The sequence below is a fragment of the Crinia signifera genome, chromosome 19 (assembly GCF_055691185.1).
Source record: "Crinia signifera chromosome 19, ASM5569118v1, whole genome shotgun sequence".
In the NCBI taxonomy this organism is placed as follows: domain Eukaryota; kingdom Metazoa; phylum Chordata; class Amphibia; order Anura; family Myobatrachidae; genus Crinia; species Crinia signifera.
Window position 1 is genome coordinate 14,103,277 of NC_139226.1, and position 23,028 is coordinate 14,126,304.

The 23,028-nt window shown below is 47.1% G+C and overlaps 1 protein-coding gene across 2 annotated transcripts in view; it reads left to right on the forward strand.

Annotated features, from left to right (window-relative positions):
- Positions 1–17,484: 17,484 nt before the first annotated feature.
- The window catches only part of LOC146041706 (uncharacterized), a 31,231-nt gene continuing 25,687 nt past the window's right edge, over positions 17,485–23,028 (forward strand). For both annotated transcript variants that reach the window (XM_083161617.1, XM_083161618.1), the window contains exon 1: positions 17,485–17,572. The gene's annotated coding sequence lies outside the window, so the exon portion shown is untranslated. The remainder of the gene's footprint in view (positions 17,573–23,028) is intronic.

A 23,028-nucleotide genomic window follows, 5' to 3' on the forward strand; every position in this document is an offset into this window, starting at 1 on the left:
AGTAACAAATAATTGCGAGATTGATAAGTAGTGGACTTGATTCTGTTTACAGAAATGTTTCTCGGATCTGATTTTCCAGTTTCTAATTGAATTATTTATCATGTAAATAAAATAGAATGCGTTGCAAGCGATTGACTGCTGGGAGCGTATCTATGCAGCATACAATCCTATGGCATATTCCTGTGCATTGACAAAAATATAATATACACATATAAATGTATTCATTTGTTCTATATCATATTTTACAGGTCTGTCCTGTGCCCTGACCTATGAACTCATAGGTAAGGACTGTAGGGAAAGGGTATGGAAAAGAAGGGAGGGGGCTGGTTAAAAGATTATTTTTAATTAAAGCTTAAGTAATGGCATCTGATGTAAGGAATAATACAGTATATAATTAACAGTTAATGTGTGCTAGCCCATACATTATAATGACATCACAGAAGGAAAGGTTTGTGCGAGAGGCATCTGTACAATTTCCTAATGTGACCTGTCAGATTAAAATGTCACACTTCCCAGTGCTCCTTGTTCTCACAGACATCTCCAGTGCGCATGTGCAAATAACTCGGAAACGGTTGTGTCGGCCATTTTCCCAGTGATTTGAGTCTGCAGTGCAGAGGCACCGCCAGGGGACACCGCAGGGGGAAGTATAGTATATGGGTGCAGTGTGTGCGGTGTGGACCCATGAGCACCCCACACACTGCACCTCTTTTATAGAGACGCCTTTTCTGCACTGCTTGCATGATATTACTGGCTACAAGCTGTTCTACGCTATTGTCTTTGGAGAATCAGGGATGACAGGAAGATGAAGATTTATTCTACAAAGTTATGCTGACCCTGAGTAAGAACACCCTAACCTTGTGTCCACAGTTCTAACAAGGATCTAGTTCCACCTAAGATATTTGAAGTGATTAATGCAAGGACAGTATTATTTATTTATTATGAACAGTTTCTCAGTGAATTCCATTGTGATTTACAAATGGAAACTGACCCTAAACCAAAACAATTAGAAAACAACAATGAAAAATCAAGACCAGGCAATAACACAGACAGTCACAGAGGTAGGAGGGCCCTGCTCGCAAGCTTACAATCTATAGGAAAATAGGCATTGATTTGATACACAACGATAGGTGTTATCAATTGCAGAAAGATCCACCAGATTGCAGAGGTTCAGCAGGATCTGCTTTATAGAGCATCGTTCCTTATTCCTAATAACAGCGCAATCCACAGTCTAAAATTAATCTGAGGAAATGGGACATTTGCTCCATTTCTCTATGAATTTTTTTTTTTTTAAGTGAGGAATAAAACAATCTCATTTCATTACAAGGAAATACTTAAGAAATATGCCACATTTTTATAAAAAGCAAGGTACTTGTTTCCTAGCACGGCCACACCGATTTACATCGGGGTGGTCGTGTCGGAAAAATCGGGTCGATCGCATCGCATGCGATTTGGTCGCATGCGATGCGATCGACGCGACCGACCGATTTTGGACCCGATTTTTTTTTTTTAATGAAATGTAAATCGGGTCCCTGGGACCCGATTTTACATTGAATTCAATGTAAAATATTGCCAACCCCCCCAAATTTAACGTCGTACACCCCACCCCACGATAGACGCCAACCCGAAGCGTGGCGAGCGCAGCGAGCCTGCGAGGGGCGGCGGTGCGCGTCCTCCGACCTTTTCATTCCCCTACTATCCACTAGGGCGTGGAGTGAGAACAGAATAGTGTGGCGAGCGCAGCGAGCCACCGAGCCCGAAGCGTGGCGAGCGAAGCGAGCCCCGCGAGGGGACGCGGATACCTTCACAGGTAAACGCGTCCCTTCGCGGACTTCACAGGTGTCCGCGTCACCACGGACACCTGTGAAGCCCGCGAGGGGACGCGTATAACTGTGAAGGTATCCGCGTCCCCTCGCGGGGCTCGCTGCGCTCGCCACGCTTCGGGCTCGGGGGCTCGCTGCGCTCGCCACACTATTCTATTCTCACTCCACGCCCTAGTGGATAGTAGGGGAATGAAAAGGTCGGAGGACGCGCACCGCCGCCCCTCGCGGGCTCGCTGCGCTCGCCACGCTTCGGGTTGGCGTCTATCGTGGGGTGACGACGGGGACATCTATAATGTGAAATGGGTCATATTGGCCCATTTCACATTTTTCACATTTTTTCACTATTTCAATGTCAAAAAATATTTTAACATTGTACCCGATGGAAAAATCGGGGGCATCGCGTCGTGACCATTGTTAATGGTCCCGACCGACGCGATGCCCCCGATATTTTACCTTTCCCGACACGATTTCAATGTTAAAATATTTTTTAACATTGAAGCCTATGGGGAAATCGCGGGCATCGCGTCGGTCGCGTCGGGACCATTGTTAACGGTCCCGACCGACGCGATGCCCCCGATATTTTATCCTAGCCGGCCAAATGGACCTGATTTCAAAGGAAATCGGGTCCATCGGGGGTAATCGTGTACCTTAAGTTAAGGTACAAGATTACTCCCGATTGTGGCCGTGCTAGGAAACAAGTACCAAAAGCAACATTTTTCTCATTCACTTTCCTGAAACATTCTCAGGGCGTTAGGTGAATAAGATCCTCATTTCCAAGTCATTAAACAGCACCATACCTTAAGAGCAATGGTTGTAGAACTAGTTGTCGAACTCCATGAAATCTCGGCTACAGTGACGTAACTATAAATTTAGCTCCCCCCTGCCAAAAAAATTGTGGCGCCCCCCGGACTCCTCTCCAGCATGTTTCCCCAGCGTATGATGTGATGACGTCACACGCATAAGGGAGAAGCTGAAGCAGGAGAGAGGAAGAGAGACCGGCAGACACTGCTGCTTCCCATCGCTCTGACGCATCCCAGGCCGCCCAAGCACGCCCATCTGCCCGCCCATCCTGTACACAGTAGCCAATAGCTGGCTCTGTATACAGTCAATTGAATCAGTGGAGGGATTTGTCATCTCTGCCATGGCCACACCCGCGCTGTGTCTGACTAGCCTCCAGTGCTCAGCCAGTGGACAGCGGCAGGCAGCAGCATGTCAGCACGTCAAGTGGCTGCCGGCACCCACACAGACCCCACTGTGGCTTGCTCCCCCAAGCGGCAGCTGGGGCTGCCATACAGTAGTTACGCCACTGCTCAGCTACAGTATAATAATATTTATTAAAGTGAGAAATGATCTCCAGTTCTGTAATTTGTATCTGGGGGTTCTACTTGACCTCTGTGACAATTGGTTGCTGCATGTACCTCCAAATCTCCAGGCTGGTCCTGAAGCCTCCAGACCACCCCAATCTCATCCCTTCCACCTCCTTTACCACAATTTCCTGCCTATTCCCCAACAAAAGAAAAACAATCAACTGCCTTCAACTGGCCAGCATCGTAGTAGGGCCCTTATACAGGGGGGACCTGAGGTTCTTGTCTTCTTGTTCCTTTCTCTTTCGGTTACCCACCTCCAAACCCATCAAATTAAGGGGTCCATTTATCAATGAGTTTTACGATACGCAACAAGTTTTACAACTCATTGCTTATGACAAATGGTGCTCCAGACAATCAGACCCTAATTGCTGCATGCACAAAATGGCAGTTGGGAGCGTATTGGATGGGACAACACTTATCACAGGCAATGAGTTTTAAAGCAGAAAGAAGTAGCACCCGCAGCCTGAAAATGCCATGTTGCGACATCGCCACTCAGTGATTTTCTATGAAGAGCGGAAGCGACGGGGGTCGTGCCAATTGGCACAGCAATGATGAGCATGGCTACTTTTGTACTTTTTTTAAACGTTTTCCGAAACGACAATATATAACGTTAATAATAATAATAATATCTGCAGATCCAGATCCAGATCAGATTGTCTGCCCTCGTGATGCCGAAGTATCCAATTGTACGGGATGCTGGTCAGAATGTCCGGTCCAAGGAAAGATATGTAATACCGGGTGTAAATATGGCTGTGCTTGTACAGAAAAGGGGTACGTGTTACACAATGATGGCTGCATACCGCTTTGTGAGTGCCCATACATTCCCGGACAAGGTAAGCCATTTCTTACTTTTAGTTTGTGATTTGGTTTTGTTTTGTTTAACCTTATGTAGAACAGAGAATGCTGTATCCTGTTTGTGTGGCTTTGTGGTCTCTTGTAAATACTGTAGACTACACTGGTCTGCCCTGCAAGAGTACGACGTGCTGCTGGCAGGAAACATTGTCAGATGCAAAACCACAAACCTTAAATCATACAAGATAATAACAAATGTACAGTAGTGTCTGGGCAATTCATATGTGCATATGGATTCCATAATGGTTTAAAACATATTATATGCTGCTGTGGGTTGTATGTTCAGTGGCGTCAAGAGAGGGGGGGGGGGATACTTTTTACCTGGGTCTGATGGAGGGGCCCATGTTCTGCTCCCCCCTCCCCTGCTGCAGCTAGCCGGGCAGTGTGAGTAGAGGGGACAGGCTGCCGCTGCATCTACCTCTCTCTCCAGCCCAGCACATGCTGCTCTGCCCTGAGTGGTTGTTCCGCCCTCCGGTTGTCCGCTTGCATGAACGATGTTGGTGCCCCCTGTGTATGTTTACTCTATTTTTAGTGGAGCCAGAAGAGACCGCAGCCATAAAACACTGCTATGACATTTGGATGATTTGTTTGGCACAATTTAAGGGAGTCGCACCCATGCAATGTTTACAATTATAGGGAAGCTCAATTCATCAAAACATTCAGTAACAATTAAAACAAAAACATTCCATTCCATCCAATATATGGCTATTAGTTTATCAAGCCAAAATTGGACCAAAATCATCTCCTGTTTCATCCAGGCCATAATGAGGCCAATAGGAAAGAAATTTTTTTTTGTCATTATTTTTTCTTTTTATTATTTGCACTGATATTCTATGGCCGAGAAAGGGTGTGTCGTCCACCAACAGCCAATACATTGGAGAATCCACAGACATCATGAGTGGTGAAGCAGGACTCCTCCATTGGCACAGTTTACTGCAGAGCCGGCCTTAGGCATAGGCAAACTAGGCAATTGCCTAGGGCATTTGGAATTCCTAGGGGCTTCATCATACTCTTCTGATTAAAATGATATGCAACATGCCTATATTCTGTGTGTGAGTGAGGCTGTATCTGCATATGAAATAGTGTATTCATGGAAATCACTGTAACATAGCATTCTATATGCAGGTACAGCCACAGTCGCACACAGAATATAGGCATACCGCATATCATTTTAATCATTGGAAGCTCCTTGTGTGTGCTGGTTATAACAATGCAATTAAGACGAATTTTCAGCAAAAAAGGCACCCAACGTTAGCAGAACCCAGGCCAAAGTCTGATGGAAGGGCCCAGTGGGGCCCTGGGCCCCCTACCCTTAAGTGACAGCAGCAGCTGCAGCTCTTCTCCTCTGCCCAGCACACACTGCTTTGTGCTGGGTTGCAGTGTGGCCATGGAGGTGCTTAAAATACAATATTTTCTCAGGATTTTTTTCTAAGGGTATAATGTGAATAATGTGAGGAGTAATGTATATAAGGTAAAGTGGTACTACTGTGTGATGTAACGTGAATAAGGGACACCATTGCATGATATAATGTGAATAAAGTTGCACTACTGTGTGGCATAATTTGAATTGGGGGTACTATTGTGTGGCCATGCCCCTTCCCCGCAAGAACACACCCCTGTTTGGGCTGCTCACCGAATGTGTGCACTGTTTTTATTTAAAATATTGCGGGTAGGGGCACCAAAATGATGACTGCTATGATGAGGGTTGATGGTGCTGGGAAAGGGGAGCATGGTCAGAGGCGGAACTAGTGGCGGTGCTAGGGGGCACCAGCCAAAATCTTGCCAAGGGCGTCATTTAGGCTAGGGCCGGTTTTGGTTTACTGCAGACGAGAGAAAAACCCTCCCGAATTTTGCAGAGTCCCAAACTAAACAGAGTCCCAGTTTGGATCTTCCTGTAGTTCAGAAAATTAAATTTTAATTTAAATTTTTGGAGTGCAAAAAGTACATGTTTTTCAAGAAATCCCAAACACAAGGTTCTGATTTTAAAACTGAATTTTGAGTCCAAAATCCTTGAGGGTGATTTTGCAACACTAAAACCAACACAGAAGACTCCTTGCATATCACTACTCTAGACCCTACCATTAGAAGGTGCTCAGATCTTTTCTAATGGGTTATGACTTAAGCTGGCCTTCAATCCAGTTCAGTGTTCCCCAATTACAGTGTGTCCTTAATGTTTTGTGACTAATACCCCTTTCATGCCAGCCTGAATTCCCTGGTTGGACCCGGGAACAACCCGCGACTAGCGCTGGTGTGAAAGGATCCCTGACCAAAATCCCGGACTGCGAGCTAGCAGGGTTGCTCCCGCAACTAGCCTGGGATACAGGCCGGTGTGAAAGGGACTTACCCGGCTTCCTGGTCCTGGACGGGAACCTGCTGCTGCGGCCGTGTTGCTGCCCGTTGCTCTGGGGACCCTGCCGGTTGCTACCTCTCCATTTAGCTATTTACAACCTAAATTACCTAATCTATGCCAGAATCGAACATCAACCTGGGCACTTACCCCGAGCAGGATAAAGAAAAACCTTTATTGTGTGCCAAAGAGCAACCAATTATAATTTACCCGTTTCAAACAGAGCAGGGAATCTGAAGTGTTCATTTAATTTTATCTTATATCTTTCTTACCAAGAACCCCATCTTTCAATCTTCTGTTTCAGGTGAACCGTGTCCAAAAAACATGAAACAGGTGTCGTGTGCAGATTGTCGCGAATTCTGCCTGGTTATAGGACGTAAATGTGTACAAATCTGCCGGACGGGTTGTGTGTGTAGGTGGCCCTATAAAATGTATTTCGGAAAATGTGTTTATAAAGACAGATGTCCACTAACCTTTGTTTATGGTAAGCAATATCTTCATCTATAGCGAACAACATAAGAACTGCACTTTGTATGTTTCACAAGTTGTATAGTTTCATCGTGTAGTGTGATCACTTGGTACGGTATTTGTTATGTTTCGATGTCTCCAATGTTTATTATCAATAAATAACTATATAAGGCCGTGGTTTCATATTGGAACACAGCGATCAGGTAAACGCCACCGCCACGCGCAACAGCGTCCATACTCCCCCCCCCCCCCCAGCCATGTGCATAAGGGGAAAACCATTCAACATCATTCATCATCAAATGGTTTTACCCCTCTCGTCACAGTGCAGAGTAAAGTCTTCACATACTCAGCATTGCAATGGCCGTGTGGAGGAGGCAGCTGATGATGTCAGCGACCCTCCCTCCCAATGGCCGGGGGATGCCTGTATTTTCTGGGGCACTTCCAAAAAAATGCTGCGTTACTGCCCCCAAATGCCCACAGGCTAGCCTCCCGGTTGGCAGTCCTAGGCTGTGCTGTCAGTCAAAGTGGAGCTCACTTTATACTTGGCACTCCCTGATTGGATGCTGGATCCTATAAAGGGGCATAAACACTAGGCGATTTCAGCCCTTTTTCTAAGCGATTCGACTAGATTGCATAGAAATGGAGCACTGATTGATCTGTGTGTATAGCCCTGGGCTATGGCGATGTGCTTTCACACATTGCTATTGCCCACAGGGAAGCCAATGCTTGCACTGGTTTTCCCAAGATCGTGAGGATTTGCCTATGAAAAGTAGGTAAAGCCCCACTCGGCACACAGTACTGTGTGCACTGCAGTGTGTGCTGACCGATCATACTGAAACACGTCCCTCAGCCAAAAAGCCAGGACAGAAGACACCCAGGGAACCGGCAGTGGGGGAATCGAATACATGGGTTCCGTTCTGTTTGGATGGTTCAGATTTTCGCATTTTTTTTAAACCCTGGATTCCAATATGTACTGAAAAGGACCGATCTACACTGTATTTGGGTGAGTATTATACAGGAATCCACAGGACAAGTAGTCAGAGGTGCGACATTTCAAAATAGGTCAGTATGTGTGTAAGTGTTTCATTAATAAACTTTACATTTTACAGTGTATGAGTATGTGTCTTTATTTGAATATATGTTTGACTGTGGAATTACAAGCACCCATGGGCCCCGCAACGCACCGTATGATGGTACTTGTGGTTCTCCAAGTACCAGCATGCAGTGGGAGCCTTGCTGGGACTTGTTCCACAGTCAAACAAACACAATATTTAATATACATCACACTTCAATGCTATCTATTCTGCACCAACCCCCAGGGGTGCCGGGAATAGCCCCAGGCTCCAGCCCTAGCCTTGGTACCCTGTGGTGGCCCTTTATTGGAGGGGTGACTAATTGGAGAGTTAATGGAATGGCCACAGTAACTGATATAAATGTTTCCCTGGCAGTGGCATTACAGTGCTGACCAGCGGAGCCTGATGCTGGTTTTAAAAATATGGGGGGACCCTCTGTCTTTTGTCCCCCATATTTTTGGAACCAGGTCCAGTCCAAGAGCCAGGGGCTGGTTCATGAAATACAGGGAACCCGTAATCAATATGTTCCTGTATTTGTAGAACCAAGCATGGGTATGTACAAAGCCAGATAAGGGCTGCCTCTATTACATTTCCCTGGCAGTAGCAGGGTGGTTGTGTGCCGCTGGGCTGCCAGGACTGCAGTGATTGGCAACACAGCAGACAGTCAGTGAGGGAAATAGGATGTACGGGGCTGACTAGTCACATCAGACGTGATCATGTCAGGGAAAGCCCGGTCTGGTGTGTCACGTCTGACACGAACACGTTAGGCGAGTGGTTGAATTTTGTTTCCACTGTTTGATCTGAGCACATATGGTACATCCTGAAAATGTTGTGAGCTTCAATGATTATTATATTAGAGATTGATTTTGCAGAAAACTGACCAAACCATAACTTTGGGGCTTTAAGTCCACATGAAAAATGTCGACACAAACACATAGCTGCATGTTTATTAGGGTCACAGTTTGCCAGAGGTGCAGAATGCCGGATTAAAGCGGCAACCATTTGCACCCGGCTCCAAGCCACCCAATCAGCCTTGCCGCCCACTCCGCAAATGTAAGTAAATAGTGGGCGGCCAGGGTGTTTTTTATTATTAGGGATGCCAATCCCGGGATCCCGGGAATCCTGGGATTGAGCATTTTTCAATCCCGGGATCTAAAAAATGCCCCAGGATTGGCATCCCTACTCCCTGCTTTCTGGAAGGGCCAAGGCTGGCATCAGCATTTTCCAATGCAGATATGGACATCCCGGTATTCCTAAGAAACCTGACCAGGTAAGCAGGGCCTCCTACAAACTCAGCAGTAATATTCCACCATTGTATCAGTAAGAACATCACAGGTATTGTCTATGTTCTTGTGTAACTGTCGCTTTGCAGACGCACTTACCTGACACATCTCCATTGTGTTTGATTGACAGTACCGCCCTGTTCTACAGAAACCTGGTGGCATGAATGTGCTAAGTGTGAGAACTTCTGCTACCCTCATAGTAACTGTGTCCGGCAGTGTACACGGAGCTGTATATGCAAAAACGAGAGCCTGGTATACTATGAGGGGAAGTGCATGCAGCACCAGGATTGTCCTAGACTTTCCAGTGACGTAAGTACTCCCAGTAGGAGAGTAACGCCACTCTCATCGCTCACATTTGTTATATAAATTCAAATAATAAATGTTGCGTAAGAAAGATGATATTTCCTACACAAGGTGACATTACGGGTCGTTATGATGGATACAAATGTTTGCTGAGCAATATTCACACCTATTCGATAAACAGCAAAAGGCGTGATCGCTGCGATTGCTGCCTATTTTCCGTCTATTTACATATATCGGTTTAGTTTCACGGCGGCCGATATATCGGCTGATCTGATGCGATCGGATGTGATTTTTCACCTGTTCATAGCCCCACTATCCACTACTCATGGGGCTGATTTTATATAGTGTGGCGAGCGCAGCGAGGCACCGAGCCCGAAGCGTGGTGAGCAGACACGGATTACTGCGCTCGCCACACTATATAAAATCAACTCCATGCGTAGTGGATAGTGAGTAAACAGATAAAACGATTAAAAAAAATCGGTAAAAAATCACATCGGATCGCCCGATATATCGGCCGTGAAACTAAACAAGTACCCATATATCAACACTAGTTGTTGTTTTTTTAGATTAAATAGGTCTAGACCAGGCATGTCCAAAGTCAGGACCGGGGGGCCAATTGCGGCCCGTGCTGTCATTTCAAGTGGCCCGAAGCCTCCAGCTGGAAGTGGGCAGAGCATCAGAGTGGGGGACATACAGTGAAGGAGGGCAGGCTGGGGGACATAGAGTGAATGGGGGCAGGCTGGGGGAAATACAGTGAAGGGACAGGCTGGGGGACATAGAGTGAATGGGGGCAGAGTGGGGAACATATAATGAATAGGGGACATACAGTAAAGGAGGGACAGGCTGGGGGACATAGAGTGAATGGGGGCAGGCTGGGGAAATACAGTGAAGGCACAGGCTGGGGGACATAGAGTGAATGGGGGCAGAGTGGGGGACCATTCTGATGTGATTAATGATTCAAAGAACGTCAGGCTGAATGATCGGCCCAAACATATTTACACTTCACCAAATCTGGCCCTAGTCGCAAAAAGTTTGGACACCCCTGGTCTAGACATTATGGGGTAAATTTATTAAGATTTGAGTTCTATTGAAGATTCGATTTTGTCCATAGCAACCAACCAGATTCCACTTCTTATTTATGGAGTACCCTCTAGAAGATAATACTGTAGGTGGAATCTGATTGGTTGCTCCCATCCCATCTTAAACAGATCTCCCATTTCAGTAAATTTACTCCCATGTGTGTCTAATTCTTTGGGTTTTCATTCCATAAACATGGTTAAGCTGACCATTGGGTAGACGCTTCCCTTCCCAATTGTGGGTGTGTAACTTTTGATTGATCTACAGCAATAAGAACTTTATTACACTTTAATATTCCTTGAGATTCTCAGAGAAATCTTAACATTATTCATTCCTCTTTTTATCATAATTTCCAACGTGGTATTTGTGATTTTCCAAATATATCCCATCACCACAGAAAGAGGTGTAGACCCGTGGCAGAACAGGTGCTTTACCAAAGCCATGTCCCTTCTATCCCGAGGGCCCCCAATACCTTCATGCAGCGGGGAGCAGTGCATCACCGTCACCAGATGTAGCGATACCCCAAGCGCACTCTGCATTAGCACCCCCTGAAAAGTTGACATGGCCTAATTTGGAACGGGGTGTGGTCACATGGGAACACCGTTTTCGTCACTTAGTGGGCGTGTCCACCATCTCCGGAGTTGCTGGCGGTCTCCTGAAACAGGGCTGACGTACCATTGGTTTCCCCAGCCAAACGTTCAGCGCAGTTTGTCTGAGTATGGCCCCATTTTTGCGCTTAATGGATAAGCAAGCATCGCCATGCCATTACAAAGGGTGTCAGTCATAGGGTCAACATACACTGGGTCGACAGAGTCGGAAGGTTGACACAAGCATTAGGTCGATCGTCCAAAAGGTCGACATGATTTAAAAAATTGTCCTGTGTTGACATGGACACCATATAAGTGTAACACTGCACTCGCCATGCACACTATTATTTTCTCCCATCCCATCGTAGTGGATGGTAGGGTATAAAAGAAAAGGCCTGTCGGCACAAGTCTGCTAAAAAAACAACATGAAGAACTTATGTCCACCATTTGGCTTTCAAAATTCCCATTGTCAACCTAATGTCTGTAGTGACCTTCTGACCCTCTCAGGTGTCAACCTTCAGTGGTCAACTCAATGCCCCTTTCAGACCGCACTTTGTAAACGGTATATTGACGTTTTTTTTACCGTTTAAACGGTAATCTGTGCGGTCTGAAAGGTGCAGATCCAATTAACCGGTTTGAAAATACCGTTTTTTCAAACCGGTTAAAATGGAGGGTCCTACCCGTTTCAGACCCGGTATTTTGGCATCAAAATCGGGTCTGAAACGGTATTTGTGACCCAGCGCAGTGAATATTTAATGAGTGCTCATTAAATATTCACTGCGCTTCACCCCCGCTCCGCCCCCCCGCACGCCGGTTAAATCCCCCCTCCCCCCGCTGCGCGCCGGTTAACGTGTCCGCCCCCCCCCCCCGGTTAACATCCCGTCGTCGCCCCCCCATCGCTAACAAACCCCCCCGTGCAGCCGTTACCTCCTGCGATGCGTTGAGGATCCCGGCAGTATGGACGGATGCATTGCACTTGTAAAAAAAAAAAGTGTCTTTTGGACAATGGCTGCCCCATAGGAAAGCCCGTTTAAAAAAACTGTCTTTTGTATAGGGGCAGCCATTTTCCGAAAGTCACTTTTCTTATAAGATAAGTGACTTTCGGAAAATGGCTGCCCCCATAGGAAAGACAGTTTTTTAAACGGGCTTTCCTATGGGGCAGCCATTTTCCGAAAGACACTTTTTTTTTTTACAAGTGCAATGCATCCGTCCATACTGCCGGGATCCTCAACGCGTCGCAGGAGGTACCGGCTGAACGGGGGGGGGGGGGTCCTTTAACACATGGGGGTTGTGTGTGTGTTAACCCGCGGGGGGGGGGGTGCCCGGTTGTGTTGTGTGTGTTAACGGGGGGGGGGGGGGTGTGCGGTTGTGTGTGTGTTAACTGGGGGGGGGGATGGGGGGGACTGAAGACCGCACTGGCTTTTACCCTGTTTTTGGAAAGCTTCCAAAAACGGGTCTGCCAGTGTCAAAAAAACGCTACTTAAACGGTAATATACCGGTTAAGAGATGCGGTGTGAAAGGGGTTTTACCTGGCAGACCCGTTTTTGGAAACGTTTTCAAATACAGGGTCAAAGCCAGTTATGCGGTCTGAAAGCAGCATTAATGTATGTCAACCTAGTGGCCATATTCCATTCCAAAATACAAGATAAAGTTCCATCTCCCCCCATTAGTATGATTCGAATACTTCTCTATATGACTTATTTTTGATCTCCTAGGAAGAGAAGAACCAGAACTGAAATAACGGCACCAGAAGTCTCCATACAGTAAATGCTGAAGTGAAGAGGACTCTACGGAAGATCTAGAGCACATTGTAGTAGTGCCAAGTGCATGCATGAATATGCGAGATCATCAATGTTAATTCTAGAACACAGTTATTGTGTTAAGAGTTCTTGAAAACTCCACAAATATCAAAAAGATCACTTTTTCCAATCACCCTTCATTTGTTATTTATTGATTATTGATATATTAGAATATTAAATTTATAATAATTGATATTTACTAAAATTGTTAATAGGGTATTACATTTTTCGCTATGCAGCAATTAGCCTATAGAGTCTAGGTATTCTGTGCTCTTAGCGTCAATCAATCAAATACTTTAAACACTACTGAAACTTTAAATAAAATGATCAGCTACAGTATGAAGACATTTCTGTGGTCTAAAAGTCAATAAATCTTACACATTGTCTCATTGTCTCATTTTGATTGGTCGGTGTTTGAATTCATTGGTGCAGTCAGTGATGATAAGTTTTGCAATGACTTACAAGACAGCTATACCCAATAGTATACTAATATACTTATCTCCCCACTGCCCTCCCTAACTCAGCATTCCTGCCCCCTAAACCTTCCTTACTAGTGCCCAACCCCCATGAGCCACAGCCTACCCTAACCCCCCCCCCCCATTACGGCCTAACCATAAGTCCCCAGTTAGTGCCTCATCCTGCCCTCCTACCTTTGCCACCTAAATCTAATGTACCCCCTGACCTGCAGTCTAACGCAAAGCTTTCTAAGTTCCTGACCCTCATACCCACATCTTAGCCCTAACCACCCTTCTCAGTACCTAATCCTAACTCTCCCTCCCTGCTGCCTAACCCAAACCCCCCCCCCCCCTAAGCCCCCAGATAGTGCCTTACCTCCCCCCCCCCCCCTCCCACACACACACACACACACACCTTTTTTTATTTTTAAAGCGAACCAGTTCCAGGCATTTACTTCATTATTTTTTATCAGATCATTATCTCATTTTGAATGCATCTCTGGAAGGAAACAAATATGGCTGCCCATGAAACACTTTTCTTTCTACGGAACATTAGATGGAGGGTAATAGGAATGCTATACAACAGTGCACAGAGCAGAAGCAATCCACTTTGGCTGCCAGAAAGACAATTTGCTCTCAGCGTGTGATGCGATGGCAGTGCTCGGAAGAGTATACCAAAGTCTCCCTGCTCACCACACTGTGTGCCTTGTGACACTATGGGGAAACTGAACAATTATAGTTATTTAATAGAAGTCTAAAGACTAAGGGAAATATGTGATTGTCACATGAGACAGTAGTTCACAAAGATTTTTTTCTTTAAATGTCAGGGTTATGTCACTAGTAATATAATCAACACTCTTCTCACCACCCCCAAGACATTTGCTAGACCATGGCCCTTATCCTGCACGTGTGCAAACCCCCTAGCACACAGAGAGGGATCCAGCACAGCTCTGTCAGGAAACTTCTACGTAACAATGCCCTCAGGCTACTGCAGGGAATGCCACCTGTTGGACTAACCCAGCATGGAGCTGTCAAGAAGGGCTGATTTCTTCCGTGTTTCTTTGCATTGTGTCTCCACCCGGCCTCTAGGGGTCACTCTCAGCCAAGGTTCCATTGTGATCCTGCAAGTAAATCACCTGATCAGGAGCAGCTGCGCCTACACCTGGGAACGGCTATTTAGGCCCAGCTCACAAGCGCTCCTGTGCAGGTCATTCTGGTTGTCTTGAGGACTGCTACTAGGTCAATGATGGCTAACCTTGACACTCCAGCTGTTGTTGAACTGCACATCCCAGCATGCTCTGCTACAGTTTTACTATTTGGCCATGCTAACACTGATGCAAAGCATGCTGGGATGGGTAGTTCAACAACAGCTGGAGTGTCAAGGTGAGCCATCACCGTACTAGGTTATCTTCTATCCAACCCTGCCTCAGCATTCCGGGTATGAGTCATCATAGGGTTCACAGTATGAAGGTCCACAAACATTAGCTCGACACATGAAATAAGTTGATGGGTCTATGGTTGACAGGATCGGAAGGTCGATAGTCAAAATGCTGACATGGATTTTTCACTTTTTTGTGCCTAATGTCGACGTTAGTGGACATGGACACCTTTTCTGTTCTCTCTTCACACCCTAATGGATGGTCAGGTATGAAATACCGCCTGTTTTTTTTTAAAAAGAGAAAAAAATTCATGTCGACCTTTTAACTCGACCTTCCCATTGTCGACCTAATGCTTGTGTTGACCAACTGTCAACCTATTTCATGTGTCAACCACCTTTAGTGGTCAACCAAGCAACCCTACCCTGGCATACCTGCATGCCAGCCTGCAGTCTGCCTTCTGAGGTTATACTTGCCTGGTTTCTAGATTCTTTGTACATTGTTTTTTCTTTGCTTTTGTTATATCTGGATTTTCCTTATTCCTCCTCACTGTCGGCATCCCGGACTATTACCTGAATCTAATCACTGAGATACTCACAGTTACTCATACTTGCCTACCCTCCCGAAATGGCCGGGGGGGTCCCGTAAATCCCCAGGGAAGGTGGGCAAGTCTCACGCAACACCCCTGCAGTCACCGCACCCCCTTCCCCGCTGTATAAAAACCCAAATTTGCAGGTCCGTGGGCAGGGGCGGATTAAGATCTGTGGGGGCCCTGGACAACAAAATTGTGCAACCCCCCCCCCCAGACACATTCCCAACCATCGAGTCTACTCGCCCCCCCCCCCGCCGTTAATGGGCCCCCCCGCCGCACCCCCCTCCCCCTTCGTACCCCCCTCCCCCATCCGCAGACTTACCTGTCTTGCTGGTTCCGGCTCCCTTGCTGGCTTTATTCTTCTGCTATGGAGACCGACCAACACAAAATGTCCGCCCCCATACAGCAGACAGTTTCAGAGAACAGTCTGTTATATGGGGCGGACATTTTATTGTGGTCCGTCTCACTAGCAGAAGAATGACCGTCCACCACTGAAGACAGGTAAGGCTGCGGGCGGCGGATGGGCTGGCGATGGACGGGCTTCGGGCGGGCAAGCGGCGGATTGGAGGGGGCTAACTATAGCACCGCAGCCCCCCAGCGCCCCCCTCCCGCGCGACTGCGGTGCTATAGTTACGCCACTGGTGACCCAGCAATGTCGGCCAGGGGTCCGGAGGATTAGACAGTGAGAGAGACAATAACAGGGGATGTGAGAGGACTGTACAGTGGGGATGTGATTGGACAGGAGAGGTATATGAAGGTTATGTAGGTGGGTCTGGAATGTGATAAGCTGCCTGAAGGGGGGAGTTCTCAGAGAAGGTTTGGAGACTAGAGGAGCGTGTTATTGTGCGTGGGAGGGGATTCCACAGAGTAGAAAGTCCTGCAATGGTGAATGGGAGCCGGTAATGAGTGTGGTGAGAGAAGCAGAGCAGAGAGGTCAGGTCGGGAGATACTATGAGATAAGAGATGAGATGTATGTTGGTGTAGTTTGGTTTATGGCCTTGTGTGTGAGTAGATGTATTTTATAACGAATACAGCAGAATACAGGTAACCAATGGAGGGACTGACAGCCGATACGCAGCATACTCATACAGTATGCATAACTCAATGCTTGTACAGAGATATAGTTCCAACCAATCAGCTTCTGACAGGTTATTACAAGTTGTGTTTACAAATTGACAGCAGTTGTTTGTATCTCCAGGCTTGGTTCATCTCCCCAGGGCAGCCATCCAGGGGGGGTTGGGGGGATCCAGTCCCGGGCCCGACAGAAAGGGGGCCCAGGACTGGATTTTGTAGTATTTCTCTTGAAGCAATGTAGAGGTGGGATAGTGCGGTCAGTGTTGCAGACACCGGAGGTCTCCCCAGGCATTCCATGTGTCTGAGAAAGGGAAGGGGGGCCCTTCCTATTTTGTCAGCCCTGGCCTCCCAGTTTCTGATGGCAGCCCTGCATCTCCCCTAGGTGCAGTGGTGTAACTGTAGTCCCACAGCCCCTGCGGTGGCGGGGAGGCGCTAAGAAGGTGAGGGCGCCGGGGGGGGGGGGGGGGGGTCTGCAGGACTATAGTTACCGCGGCACTCCTGCCCCCCCCCCCCCACAGAAAAGTTAACACCCTCCTTACCCCATTGCCGCCGCCTCTAACCTCGAAACAAAGATCTGTTGGCTCCCCGGCTCTCCAGCCTACAGCTGCTAATAAGTGACACTCGGAAAATGGTTGCCCCCATACAGCAGACAATTTTTAAGCTTGCTAGAGGAGGCCGCTGCCTCCCTCTAGCATTCTCAAAAACTGTCTGCATTATGGGGTAGCCATTTTACGAGTGTCAATTTTTATTAGGAGCCGGGAGAGCCGTGGACCCGACAGATCTGCGTGTCCGGCGGCAACGGGGTAAGGAGGGTAATAACTTTTCTGGGGTGAGGTGGGGGGTTAACTTATGGGGGGGGGGTGCCCAAAATTCCCGGCAGGGGGGCACTATAAATGTAGTTACGCCACTGCCTAGGTGTGAATACCAAGTTCAGTCAGCTACACCCTTTCAGTGCCAAATGGTATCTGATTCCTCTTTCATCTCGTAACCTACATTGATTTCCTCTCTTACTGCAGAACAACGTGACACATCACCATTTCACTTTCATAGTGAGAAGAAACAGAGACTTTCGTGGAGTTCTTTTGCCGCACACAAAGGGGTAAGGTTATAGAATGATATATTTCTTAATTATTCTCTACTTTATGAATCCATCTCATCAAAGACGTAATGAAGCTATACTGTAGGCAAAAATATGGGCATTACATCAGGGGATTGTATGGATGTTGTGCTATATTGGCAGGTGTTCGATTCAAAACGATTTCTGAATCAGGGTGAGAGGAGCTTCACGTGCCTAAAGGTGCCCATACTGGAGTAAACACCAGAAAGGGCACCAACAGCTCTGCTGGGCCAAGTTAAAATGAGGGGGTGTAATCAATGGTAGGGGGAGTAGCCACCCCCGCTGTAAAATAAAATGAAAGAAAATTTAGCAGGGGCTGCGGGTGGCAGGGTGTGGGTCAGGGTGTGATAGCACACCAGTGCAGGGAGAGAGAGAACAGGCTGCCACTGCAGCTGCCTCTCTCCCACTGCCCGGCTCCATCAGACCCGGGCAAAAAGCACCCCACAACCCCCCTCTTGTCGCCACTGAACACCAGCCGTTGGACGTGGTAATATCAGAAAAAAATCAGGGGGCAGTTGATTGATATTTAGAAACCCAGTGGGGTTGCTCTGGCACCATGCCCCCCCCCCCCCAAAAAAAAGAATTATACAATTGGAAATTTCCAATTAACATAATTTGGGCCAGATTCTCTAAGCTTCAAAAGTGATAAAATGGAGAGTGATAAGCAGCCAGCCAATCAGCTCCTGTCTGACATTTTTAAAACACAGTCTGTGGCCTGGCAGGTAGGAGCTGATTGGCTGGCTGTTTATCGCTCCCCATTTTATCACTTTTGAAGCTTAGAGAATCTATCCCTAAGTCTGTAATCACTCATCTTCCAAAGCGGTGTCTTCTCCACCAATGTCAGACGGTAACACGCCGATTCTCACTCAGGATGGTGGTGCCAACTCCTCGGGCTCGTCCTCCATCTGGTTCACGCTGCGAGACATGATTACGTCACGTCGCATGGTGGGGGCTTTCTGTGGAGGCTCCCGGTGTTCCTACTGCCCACTGCTCTTCCTGTGAACACTATTGGAGGCTGAGGCCGGGCCAGGGGACTGTGTCTATCTGGCGGGCTGTGGAAGACCCGCGACCCGCCGCTGTTGAAGGTGGATGCGGCCAGATGACCCAAGGGTGCAGATGGCTTTAGTGAAGAAGAGTGCTTGCACACTACATCTCCCAGCATCCCCTTCCTAGCTGGAAGATGAAGGGCATACCACCGGGAGCTGCAAAGATCACCGGAGAGTATCTATTTTCTTTATGCGCAGCATTTTTAGAGCAGAACACTCTGCAACCAATTTGTAAAAGGCTTAAATGGTGATTTTGAAGTGAAATGGTTTTTGTAGTAAAATTATGATTATGATTTGAGGTCTGTATACCTTTCAGAGAACCATGGAATGTGTTTCTTTTATAAACTCAAGTATGTATATTGCTTTAAGAGAACCCTTAAATGTGTATAAGGAATAAGTAAACTGGACCTTTAGGAGTATATAATCAGCACATAGTGGGCCTTTGTCAAGGCTCAGGTGGACTGAGGGTGGAAACGTGTCAGATCTCAGGTGGACTGAGGGTGGAAACGCGTCGGGTATCAGGAGGACTACTGCATGCAACGTGCAGAAAGAGGGTGAATGGACGTGGCAGCTTAAAGCTTACCTGATATTGAGCCTCTGATTGTTGAGGTACTGCCAGGAGAAAAAGCACAGGAACAAAGCTCTTCTCTTGTGATACCACACACCCAGTTTGTGCTAAATGAGGACACCTGCGAGGATGTCCTATTATTTAGATGCCGCATGCAAAGCTGCTGCAGTATTAAGCTGCGTTTTCTGCTGTGCACCCTGCTACCCTAATACACCAGTGGCAGAGTCTGAGTCTGGACATACATAACATTGTGCTGTGCACCCTGCTGCCCTAATACAAATCCGGATACTGACTTCTCACACTCAGATGGCTGAGGTGGCAGAGTCTGTGTCTGGACATACATAACATCGTGCTGTGCAACCTGCAGGCCTAATACATAGCCGGATATGGACTTCTCACACACCGGTGACAGAGTCTATGTCTGGACATACATAACATCGTGCTGTGCACCCTGCTGCCCTAATACACAGCCGGATACGGACTTCTCACTCACCGGTGGCAGGGTCTGTGTCTGGACATACATAACATTGTGCTGTGCACCCTGCTGTCCTAATACACAGCCGGATACTGACTTCTCACACTCAGATGGCTGAGGTGGCAGAGTCTGTGTCTGTACATACATAACATCGTGCTGTGCACCCTGCTGCCCTAATACATAGCCGGATATGAAATTCTTACTGACTGGTGGCAGAGTCTGTGTCTGGACATGCATAACATCATGCTGTGCACCCTGCTGCCCTAATACACAGCCGGATACGGACTTCTCACACACCGGTGGCAGAGTCTGTGTCTGGACATACATAACATTGTGCTGTGCACCCTGCTGCCCTAATACACAGCCGGATACTGACTTCTCACACACCGGTGACAGAGTCTATGTCTGGACATACATAACATTGTGCTGTGCACCCTGCTGCCCTAATACACAGCCGGATACTGACTTCTCACACACCGGTGACAGAGTCTATGTCTGGACATACATAACATTGTGCTGTGCACTCTGCTGCCCTAATACATAGCCGGATACGAACTTACTCACCGGTGGCAGAGTCTGTGTCTGGACATACAAAACATTGTGCTGTGCACCCTGCTGTCCTAATAGACAGCCGGATACTGACTTCTCACACTCAGAGGGCTGAGGTGGCAGAGTCTGTGTCTGTACATACATAACATCGTGCTGTGCACCCTGCTGCCCTAATACATAACCGGATATGAAATTCTCACACACCGGTGGCAGAGTCTATGTCTGGACATACATAACATCGTGCTGTGCACCCCGCTGCCCTAATACACACCCGGATACGGACTTCTCACTCACCGGTGGCATAGTCTGTGTCTGGACATACATAACATCGTGCTGTGCACCCTGCTGCCCTAATACATAGCCGGATACGGACTTCTCACACACCGGTGGCAGAGTCTGTGTCTGTACATATATAACATTGTGCTTTGCACCCTGCTGCCCTAATACACAGCCAGATACTGACTTCTCACACACCGGTGGCAGAGTCTGTGTCATACATAACATCATGTTGTGCAGTAGGCAATGTTCCCCCGGAGCAGCCTGTCTGCATTAGCGGCCTATTTGTGCCAATGGAACAGGCCAGAGGTTCTGCAGAGAGACTGTGAATATTCAGGAGGTTTTATTTCATCATCGGAAGCCTGTGATGTAGGGCAGTACCATATAGCGGCAGTACTCCAGCGTTGAATCCCAGGTTACAACATCCCACAGGAGAGATCTCCACCGTCTTGCCCTGAAGGCCCGGTCAGCTTTTCCCATTTACTCTGCATATGGAACTTTTTTTAATTTTTTTATGCCTTGGAGACTGTAATATTTTTTTTTATGTGAACATTTGTGACTGTATATAGACTTTTTTGTGACTTTTCAATAATAAATATCCCTGGATTATTGGAGGACAATATTTTGATTTATGGATCCAATATTGAAAATTGAATTGGATGTGATTCCCCCGTAAATTTCATCTGGTATAATTTAGGGTGGAGGAAAAAAAAAACCTTAACACGTGACTGAATATAAACATCTTAAGCTGTGTACACACGGTCCAATATATTGCTCAGTGTCTCCTGTTCATCAGCGACCAGAGATGGTCACTGATGAACAGGAATCTCTGCCGGGGGAGCTGCAGAGGGAAACATTACCAGCGACCATTAGGGGGCTGAACACGGGAGCGCACTAAGCGATTTATCGCTGCAGCACAAACAAATTGCTGGCAATATGGTGGCTCAGCGACCATATTGCCAGCGATATTGTACCGTGTGTACACAGCTTTACATAGTGCTGCATGATTTTTCACATCTTTTTATTTATTGTTTGTTTCTTGCGATATTGGCCGTTATATCATGTTTGTGAAGAATCCGTAGCTGTTTTTGTGCGCATGAAAATAGATCTCTACTAATTTACATTTTTTAAAGATGTCAGCCTGGTAATTTGCTGAATTACATGGGTTTTTCTTCAATGTGAAAGAGTCAACCCAGGTTGCCGACCCAGGTAAAGACCAGGGTCGGCGACCCGGGATTTTAGAACTGCTTCACCCGGTAATTTGATGTTCAGTGTGAAAGGGGTGTAATTGTGTCAGCTTCCCATACGGAAATGGTGTTTTTGCATTCTCTACCTGCTGAACATGAAACAGCATTTATGAGGTAAACCACTAACATCATGTGTTATGAAAACTTTCTGTTTCGGTATTGTGGTGCTTTCCTGTGACGTGCAAGTCGACAAATGGTATTTTTTTTTTTGTACTCCAGTATAATAACAATTTGAGTGCCAATGTTACATCTGCCCCCCTGCAGTGCAGCATGGCTTGTCCATTAAAATGAGCTTTTGCGAGTGAACCAGAATCAGGCCCCACATCCGTATTCCTAACAGTTTAGAAATATAACTCAGAATATGTCCATCAATTTATACAGAAAGCAGGACCCATGATATGCACCAGATCCATGAGACAAACCTGTACGTTCCATATATATGAATTGTACATATTCACAGTTTGGGGTAGATACTGTGGGCCTTATTCTAGTTCACTCTAAGAGGCAAATTCATTCTCAGATGGACAAAACCATGTGCACTGCAGGGGGGCAGATGTAACAGGTGCAGATATAATTAGATTTGGGTGGGGTTTTACTTCAAAGTGAGATCTATATTGCAGTGTAGAAATAAAGCAGGCAGTATTTTCCCTGCACAGAAACAAAATAATTCACCCAAATATAATTCTCTCTACATATGTTACATCTGCCCCCCTGCAGTGCACATGGTTTTGTCCATCTGAGAAGGAATTTGCCTCTGCGAGTGAACCAGAATAAGGCCCTGTGCCCCATGTAGATTGCTGATACTGAGCGTGGTCCATTCAGCACGTACATAAGCACAGACTTACCACAGTGCCAGCCAGTCAGAGCCCCTTGTGCACTGATGTGACCTGGCATTTCTGTCTCGCACATGTGGAGAGATGTTGCTATGGGCAACCAATTAGAATCTATTTATTTAGCACCGTCTAGAAGATAATACAGATGTAGCTACTCCTGGCAGTATGACAGCATCGCCAATCACCGATGCACGCCATCCAACAGAAGGGGGCGCACCCCGTTCTGTCGGAGCCTGCCGCCACTCTTCACCAGCTCCCCTCTACTCCCATGTTGCCCCCCCCCCCCCCCCCGAGCCTCCACTCGCCCTGCCCTTCTCCCTGAAACAGAGTGACGGGCAGGGAAGCCACTCCCTGCTGCCGTGCTGACAGGGATGAGCAAGCATGTCCCCATCAGATGAGCACTAGTCACACCCCTGGGGGGGGGGTATACTGTAGCCACACTCC